This window comes from Oncorhynchus mykiss, chromosome 2, assembly GCF_013265735.2.
Source record: "Oncorhynchus mykiss isolate Arlee chromosome 2, USDA_OmykA_1.1, whole genome shotgun sequence".
Lineage (NCBI taxonomy): Eukaryota > Metazoa > Chordata > Actinopteri > Salmoniformes > Salmonidae > Oncorhynchus > Oncorhynchus mykiss.
Window position 1 is genome coordinate 2,495,302 of NC_048566.1, and position 8,498 is coordinate 2,503,799.

The window sequence follows — 8,498 nt, forward strand, 5'->3', positions numbered from 1 at the left end:
TTGGGATATACCTGAGCTAGGGCTGGGGGACTGGGGGGTGGGATATACCGGAGCTGGGACTGGGGGGTGGGATATACCTGAGCTGGGACTGGGGGTGGGATATACCTGAGCTAGGGCTGGGGGACTGGGGGGTGGGATATACCTGAGCTGGGACTGGGGGGTGGGATATACCTGAGCTGGGACTGGGGGGTGGGATATACCTGAGCTGGGACTGGGGGGTGGGATATACCTGAGCTAGGGCTGGGGGACTGGGGGGTGGGATATACCTGAGCTGGGACTGGGGGGTGGGATATACCTGAGCTGGGACTGGGGGTGGGATATACCTGAGCTAGGGCTGGGGGACTGGGGGGTGGGATATACCTGAGCTGGGACTGGGGGGTGGGATATACCTGAGCTGGGACTGGGGGGTGGGATATACCTGAGCTGGGACTGGGGGGTGGGATATACCTGAGCTGGGACTGGGGGGTGGGATATACCTGAGCTAGTGCTGGGGGGTGGGATATACCTGAGCTGGGACTGGGGGGTGGGATATACCTGAGCTGGGACTGGGGGGTGGGATATATCTGAGCTGGGACTGGGGGGTGGGATATATCTGAGCTGGGACTGGGGGGTGGGATATATCTGAGCTGGGACTGGGGGGTGGGATATACCTGAGCTAGGGCTGGGGGACTGGGGGGTGGGATATACCTGAGCTGGGACTGGGGGTGGGATATACCTGAGCTGGGACTGGGGGTGGGATATACCTGAGCTAGGGCTGGGGGACTGGGGGGTGGGATATACCTGAGCTGGGACTGGGGGGTGGGATATACCTGAGCTGGGACTGGGGGTGGGATATACCTGAGCTAGGGCTGGGGGACTGGGGGGTGGGATATACCTGAGCTAGGGCTGGGGGACAGGGGGGTGGGATATACCTTAGCTAGGGCTGGGGGAATGGGGGGCTGTGGGACTGGGATATACCTGAGCTAGGGCTGGGGGACTGGGGAGTGGGATATACCTGAGCTAGGGCTGGGGGACTGGGGGGTGGGATATAACTGAGCTAGTGCTGGGGGACTGGGGGGTGGGATATACCTGAGCTAGGGCTGGGGGACTGGGGGTGGGATATACCTGAGCTGGGACAGGGGGGTGGGATATACCTGAGCTGGGACTGGGGGGTGGGATATACCTGAGCTGGGACTGGGGGTGGGATATACCTGAGCTGGGACTGGGGGGTGGGATATACCTGAGCTGGGACTGGGGGGTGGGATATACCTGACCTAGGGCTGGGGGGTGGGATATACCTGAGCTGGGACTGGGGGGTGGGATATACCTGAGCTGGGACTGGGGGGTGGGATATATCTGAGCTGGGACTGGGGGGTGGGATATATCTGAGCTGGGACTGGGGGGTGGGATATACCTGAGCTAGGGCTGGGGGACTGGGTGGTGGGATATACCTGAGCTGGGACTGGGGGGTGGGATATACCTGAGCTGGGACTGGGGGTGGGATATACCTGAGCTAGGGCTGGGGGACTGGGGGGTGGGATATACCTGAGCTGGGACTGGGGGGTGGGATATACCTGAGCTGGGACTGGGGGGTGGGATATACCTGAGCTAGGGCTGGGGGACTGGGGGATGGGATATACCTGAGCTAGGGCTGGGGGACAGGGGGGTGGGATATACCTTAGCTAGGGCTGGGGGAATGGGGGGCTGTGGGACTGGGATATACCTGAGCTAGGGCTGGGGGACTGGGGGGTGGGATATACCTGAGCTAGGGCTGGGGGACTGGGGGGTGGGATATAACTGAGCTAGTGCTGGGGGACTGGGGGGTGGGATATACCTGAGCTAGGGCTGGGGGACTGGGGGGTGGGATATACCTGAGCTGGGACAGGGGGGTGGGATATACCTGAGCTGGGACTGGGGGGTGGGATATACCTGAGCTGGGACTGGGGGTGGGATATACCTGAGCTGGGACTGGGGGGTGGGATATACCTGAGCTGGGACTGGGGGGTGGGATATACCTGAGCTAGGGCTGGGGGGTGGGATATACCTGAGCTGGGACTGGGGGGTGGGATATACCTGAGCTAGGGCTGGGGGACTGTGGGGGCTGGGATATACCTGAGCTGGGACTGGGGGGTGGGATATACCTGAGCTGGGACTGGGGGGTGGGATATACCTGAGCTAGGGCTGGGGGGTGGGATATATCTGAGCTGGGACTGGGGGTGGGATATATCTGAGCTGGGACTGGGGGGTGGGATATACCTGAGCTGGGACTGGGGGTGGGATATACCTGAGCTAGGGCTGGGGGACTGGGGGGTGGGATATACCTGAGCTGGGACTGGGGGGTGGGATATACCTGAGCTGGGACTGGGGGTGGGATATACCTGAGCTAGGGCTGGGGGACTGGGGGGTGGGATATACCTGAGCTTGGGCTGGGGGACAGGGGGGTGGGATATACCTTAGCTAGGGCTGGGGGAATGGGGGGCTGTGGGACTGGGATATACCTGAGCTAGGGCTGGGGGACTGGGGGGTGGGATATACCTGAGCTAGGGCTGGGGGACTGGGGGGTGGGATATAACTGAGCTAGTGCTGGGGGACTGGGGGTTGGGATATACCTGAGCTAGGGCTGGGGGACTGGGGGTGGGATATACCTGAGCTGGGACAGGGGGGTGGGATATACCTGAGCTGGGACTGGGGGGTGGGATATACCTGAGCTGGGACTGGGGGTGGGATATACCTGAGCTGGGACTGGGGGGTGGGATATACCTGAGCTGGGACTGGGGGGTGGGATATACCTGAGCTAGGGCTGGGGGGTGGGATATACCTGAGCTGGGACTGGGGGGTGGGATATACCTGAGCTGGGACTGGGGGGTGGGATATATCCGAGCTGGGACTGGGGGGTGGGATATATCTGAGCTGGGACTGGGGGGTGGGATATACCTGAGCTAGGGCTGGGGGACTGGGTGGTGGGATATACCTGAGCTGGGACTGGGGGGTGGGATATACCTGAGCTGGGACTGGGGGTGGGATATACCTGAGCTAGGGCTGGGGGACTGGGGGGTGGGATATACCTGAGCTGGGACTGGGGGGTGGGATATACCTGAGCTGGGACTGGGGGGTGGGATATACCTGAGCTAGGGCTGGGGGACTGGGGGGTGGGATATACCTGAGCTAGGGCTGGGGGACAGGGGGGTGGGATATACCTTAGCTAGGGCTGGGGGAATGGGGGGCTGTGGGACTGGGATATACCTGAGCTAGGGCTGGGGGACTGGGGGGTGGGATATACCTGAGCTAGGGCTGGGGGACTGGGGGGTGGGATATAACTGAGCTAGTGCTGGGGGACTGGGGGGTGGGATATACCTGAGCTAGGGCTGGGGGACTGGGGGGTGGGATATACCTGAGCTGGGACAGGGGGGTGGGATATACCTGAGCTGGGACTGGGGGGTGGGATATACCTGAGCTGGGACTGGGGGTGGGATATACCTGAGCTGGGACTGGGGGGTGGGATATACCTGAGCTGGGACTGGGGGGTGGGATATACCTGAGCTAGGGCTGGGGGGTGGGATATACCTGAGCTGGGACTGGGGGGTGGGATATACCTGAGCTAGGGCTGGGGGACTGGGGGGTGGGATATACCTGAGCTAGGGCTGGCGGACTGGGGGGGTGGGATATACCTGAGCTGGGACAGGGGGGTGGGATATACCTGAGCTGGGACTGGGGGGTGGGATATACCTGAGCTGGGACTGGGGGTGGGATATACCTGAGCTGGGACTGGGGGGTGGGATATACCTGAGCTGGGACTGGGGGGTGGGATATACCTGAGCTAGGGCTGGGGGGTGGGATATACCTGAGCTGGGACTGGGGGGTGGGATATACCTGAGCTGGGACTGGGGGGTGGGATATATCCGAGCTGGGACTGGGGGGTGGGATATATCTGAGCTGGGACTGGGGGGTGGGATATACCTGAGCTAGGGCTGGGGGACTGGGTGGTGGGATATACCTGAGCTGGGACTGGGGGGTGGGATATACCTGAGCTGGGACTGGGGGTGGGATATACCTGAGCTAGGGCTGGGGGACTGGGGGGTGGGATATACCTGAGCTGGGACTGGGGGGTGGGATATACCTGAGCTGGGACTGGGGGGTGGGATATACCTGAGCTAGGGCTGGGGGACTGGGGGGTGGGATATACCTGAGCTAGGGCTGGGGGACAGGGGGGTGGGATATACCTTAGCTAGGGCTGGGGGAATGGGGGGCTGTGGGACTGGGATATACCTGAGCTAGGGCTGGGGGACTGGGGGGTGGGATATACCTGAGCTAGGGCTGGGGGACTGGGGGGTGGGATATAACTGAGCTAGTGCTGGGGGACTGGGGGGTGGGATATACCTGAGCTAGGGCTGGGGGACTGGGGGGTGGGATATACCTGAGCTGGGACAGGGGGGTGGGATATACCTGAGCTGGGACTGGGGGGTGGGATATACCTGAGCTGGGACTGGGGGTGGGATATACCTGAGCTGGGACTGGGGGGTGGGATATACCTGAGCTGGGACTGGGGGGTGGGATATACCTGAGCTAGGGCTGGGGGGTGGGATATACCTGAGCTGGGACTGGGGGGTGGGATATACCTGAGCTAGGGCTGGGGGACTGGGGGGTGGGATATACCTGAGCTAGGGCTGGCGGACTGGGGGGGTGGGATATACCTGAGCTGGTGCTGGGTGGGTGGGATATACCTGAGCTGGGACTGATAGCCTAGAGGGCTGGGATATACCTGAGCTAGGGCTGGGGGACTGGGGGGTGGGATATACCTGAGCTAGGGCTGGGGGACTGGGGGGGTGGGATATACCTGAGCTAGGGCTGGGGGACTGGGGGGTGGGATATACCTGAGCTAGGGCTGGGGGACTGGGGGGGTGGGATATATCTGAGCTAGGGCTGGGGGACTGGGGGGTGGGATATACCTGAGCTAGGGCTGGGGGACTGGGGGGTGGGATATACCTGAGCTAGGGCTGGGGGACTGTGGGGGCTGGGATATACCTGAGCTGGGACTGGGGGGTGGGATATACCTGAGCTGGGACTGGGGGGTGGGATATACCTGAGCTAGGGCTGGGGGGTGGGATATACCTGAGCTGGGACTGGGGGGTGGGATATTCCTGAGCTGGGACTGGGGGGTGGGATATACCTGAGCTGGGACTGGGGGGTGGGATATACCTGAGCTGGGACTGGGGGGTGGGATATACCTGAGCTGGGACTGGGGGGTGGGATATACCTGAGCTAGGGCTGGGGGGTGGGATATACCTGAGCTGGGACTGGGGGGTGGGATATACCTGAGCTAGGGCTGGGGGACTGGGGGGTGGGATATACCTGAGCTAGGGCTGAGGGACTGGGGGGGTGGGATATACCTGAGCTGGTGCAGGGGGGGTGGGATATACCTGAGCTGATGCTGGGGGGTGGGATATACCTGAGCTGGGACTGATAGCCTAGAGGGCTGGGATATACCTGAGCTAGGGCTGGGGGACTGGGGGGTGGGATATACCTGAGCTAGGGCTGCGGGACTGGGGGGGTGGGATATACCTGAGCTAGGGCTGGGGGACAGGGGGGTGGGATATACCTTAGCTAATGCTGGGGGAATGGGGGGCTGTGGGACTGGGATATATCTGAGCTAGGGCTGGGGGACTGGGGGGTGGGATATACCTGAGCTAGGGCTGAGGCACTGGGGGGGTGGGATATACCTGAGCTAGGGCTGGGGGACTGGGGGGGCTGGGATATACCTGAGCTGGGACTGGGGGGTGAGATATACCTGAGCTGGGACTGGGGGGTGGGATATACCTGAGCTAGGGCTGGGGGGTGGGATATACCTGAGCTGGGACTGGGGGGTGGGATATACCTGAGCTGGGACTGGGGGGTGGGATATACCTGAGCTAGGGCTGGGGGGTGGGATATACCTGAGCTGGGACTGGGGGACTGGGGGGTGGGATATACCTGAGCTAGGGCTGGGGGACTGGGGGGGTGGGATATATCTGAGCTAGGGCTGGGGGACTGGGGGGTGGGATATACCTGAGCTAGGGCTGGGGCACTGGGGGGGTGGGATATACCTGAGCTGGGACTGGGGGGTGGGATATACCTGAGCTGGGACTGGGGGGTGGGATATACCTGAGCTAGGGCTGGGGGGTGGGATATACCTGAGCTGGGACTGGGGGGTGGGATATACCTGAGCTGGGACTGGGGGGTGGGATATACCTGAGCTGGGACTGGGGGGTGGGATATACCTGAGCTGGGACTGGGGGGTGGGATATACCTGATCTGGGACTGGGGGGTGGGATATACCTGAGCTGGGACTGGGGGGTGGGATATACCTGAGCTGGGACTGGGGGGTGGGATATACCTGAGCTAGGGCTGGGGGACTGGGGGGTGGGATATACCTGAGCTGGGACTGGGGGGTGGGATATACCTGAGCTGGGACTGGGGGGTGGGATATACCTGAGCTAGGGCTGGGGGACTGGGGGGTGGGATATACCTGAGCTAGGGCTGGGGGACAGGGGGGTGGGATATACCTGAGCTAGGGCTGGGGGACTGGGGGGTGGGATATACCTGAGCTAGGGCTGGGGGACAGGGGGGTGGGATATACCTTAGCTAGGGCTGGGGGAATGGGGGGTGGGATATACCTGAGCTGGGACTGGGGGGTGGGATATACCTGAGCTGGGACTGGGGGGTGGGATATACCTGAGCTGGGTCTGGGGGGTGGGATATACCTGAGCTAGCGCTGGGGGGTGGGATATACCTGAGCAGGGACTGGGGGGTGGGATATACCTGAGCTGGGACTGGGGGGTGGGATATACCTGAGCACGGACTGGGGGGTGGGATATACCTGAGCTAGGGCTGGGGGACTGGGGGGTGGGATATACCTGAGCTGGGACTGGGGGGTGGGATATACCTGAGCTAGGGCTGGGGGACTGGGGGGTGGGATATACCTGAGCTGGGACTAGGGGGTGGGATATACCTGAGCTGGGACTGGGGGGTAGGATATACCTGAGCTAGGGCTGGGGGACTGGGGGGTGGGATATACCTGAGCTGGGACTGGGGGGTGGGATATACCTGAGCTGGGACTGGGGGATGGGATATACCTGAGCTAGGGCTGGGGGACTGGGGGGTGGGATATACCTGAGCTAGGGCTCGGGGACAGGGGGGTGGGATATACCTTAGCTAGGGCTGGGGGAATGGGGGGCTGTGGGACTGGGATATACCTGAGCTAGGGCTGGGGGACTGGGGGGTGGGATATACCTGAGCTAGGGCTGGGGGACTGGGGGGTGGGATATACCTGAGCTAGGGCTGAAAGCCTAGAGGGCTGGGATATACCTGAGCTAAGGCTGGGGGACTGGGGGGTGGGATATACCTGAGCTGGGACTGGGGGGTGGGATATACCTGAGCTGGGACTGGGGGGTGGGATATACCTGAGCTAGGGCTGGGGGACTGGGGGGTGGGATATACCTGAGCTGGGACTGGGGGGTGGGATATACCTGAGCTGGGACTGGGGGGTGGGATATACCTGAGCTAGGGCTGGGGGACTGGGGGGTGGGATATACCTGAGCTAGGGCTAGGGGACAGGGGGGTGGGATATACCTGAGCTGGGACTGGGGGGTGGGATATACCTGATCTGGGACTGGGGGGTGGGATATACCTGAGCTGGGACTGGGGGGTGGGATATACCTGAGCTAGGGCTGGGGGAGTGGGATATACCTGAGCTGGGACTGGGGGGTGGGATATACCTGAGCTGGGACTGGGGGGTGGGATATACCTGAGCTAGGGCTGGGGGACTGGGGGGTGGGATATACCTGAGCTGGGACTGGGGGGTGGGATATACCTGAGCTAGGGCTGGGGGACTGGGGGGTGGGATATACCTGAGCTGGGACTGGGGGGTGGGATATACCTGAGCTGGGACTGGGGGGTGGGATATACCTGAGCTAGGGCTGGGGGACTGGGGGGTGGGATATACCTGAGCTGGGACTGGGGGGTGGGATATACCTGAGCTGGGACTGGGGGGTGGGATATACCTGAGCTAGGGCTGGGGGACTGGGGGGTGGGATATACCTGAGCTAGGGCTGGGGGACTGGGGGGTGGGATATACCTTAGCTAGGGATGGGGGAATGGGGGGCTGTGGGACTGGGATATACCTGAGCTAGGGCTGGGGGACTGGGGGGTGGGATATACCTGAGCTAGGGCTGGGGGACTGGGGGGTGGGATATACCTGAGCTAGGGCTGGGGGACTGGGGGGTGGGATTTACCTGAGCTAGGGCTGGGGGACTGGGGGGTGGGATATACCTGAGCTGGGACTGGGGGGTGGGATATACCTGAGCTGGGACTGGGGGGTGGGATATACCTGAGCTGGGACTGGGGGGTGGGATATACCTGAGCTGGGACTGGGGGGTGGGATATACCTGAGCTGGGACTGGGGGGTGGGATATACCTGAGCTAGGGCTGGGGGGTGGGATATACCAGAGCTGGGACTGGGGGGTGGGATATACCTGAGTTGGGAC